Source organism: Belonocnema kinseyi, chromosome 5 (genome assembly GCF_010883055.1).
Source record: "Belonocnema kinseyi isolate 2016_QV_RU_SX_M_011 chromosome 5, B_treatae_v1, whole genome shotgun sequence".
Classification (NCBI taxonomy): domain Eukaryota; kingdom Metazoa; phylum Arthropoda; class Insecta; order Hymenoptera; family Cynipidae; genus Belonocnema; species Belonocnema kinseyi.
This window is the reverse complement of record NC_046661.1, coordinates 372,478-373,565: the sequence shown is the minus strand read 5'-3', so window position 1 is coordinate 373,565 and position 1,088 is coordinate 372,478.

Genomic DNA, 1,088 nt, shown 5'->3' with positions numbered 1-1,088 from the left:
ATTCACTTTAACGGAATTATGTGAGATCGACAGTTCTCATATTAAAACTTAAAATGTAAAACTCAAACAAAATACAAAGCCCAAAAATAATCTAATTTCGAATAAACAAAACTTGTGATGAATAATAACTGCAGTTATCGAGCACCATTCAACACAAGTTTTATCTTTTCGTAATTTTACTATTTTTGGATCTTTTATGTTTCTTTTATTTTCCCATTTGAATTGTAATATGTCAACTATTGATCTTACGTAATTTTGTTACAGGGAGTAAAGATTGCATTTGTCGAGCACAACTCAGCACAAGTTTTTGTTTTTCGAAATTTGATTATTTTTGGGCTTTGTATTTTGTTTGAGTTTTACATTTTCAGTTTTAATATGAGAACTGTTGATCTCACATACTTTCGTTAGAGGGAATAAAGACTAAATTTTTCGAGCACACCTTAGCACAGGTTTTAGTTTTTTAAATATTCAAAAAAAAAAAATTTTTTATTAATGATTAGGTTTTTGGAATTTTTCTTTCCTGCACAAAATTGTGTATACTTCGAGTCGCCTAGCACATGCGATAATTTTTCTTCAAAGAGAAATTGCGGATCTTGTAAAAAAAGTTTTTCCAAAAATTGTGCCCGTAATTATTGAGTTTTCAAAAAACAGTTTACGGTACAAATTAACACATATGTAACACAAATAAAATTTATATAAAGAAGATTTTGAATCCATTTTTTGCAGGATTTTACAAAAATTGTATAAACAATGGGAGTCACTTGAAAAGATATATTAAAGTTCTGAAAAAGGTTTAAAAATAATTAGAAAATATTTTTAAAAGTTTTAAAGAAAATTGAGTAATTCGATGATTTTGAAATTCATTTTTAACTTTTTTTTTTAATTAAATAATTTTATTGGAATGATTAACAATATTGCAAAATATTTCAAAACATTAAAAAAATTGTAAAAAACATGTAATATTTTAAAGAAATTTTTTAAAAGATCTTTATCCAAAAAAAAAACTACGAAAAATTTTAAACATTGTAAAAGATATTCAAAAATTCTAAGAAAAATTGAAAAATAAATCAAAAATATTTTTAAACATT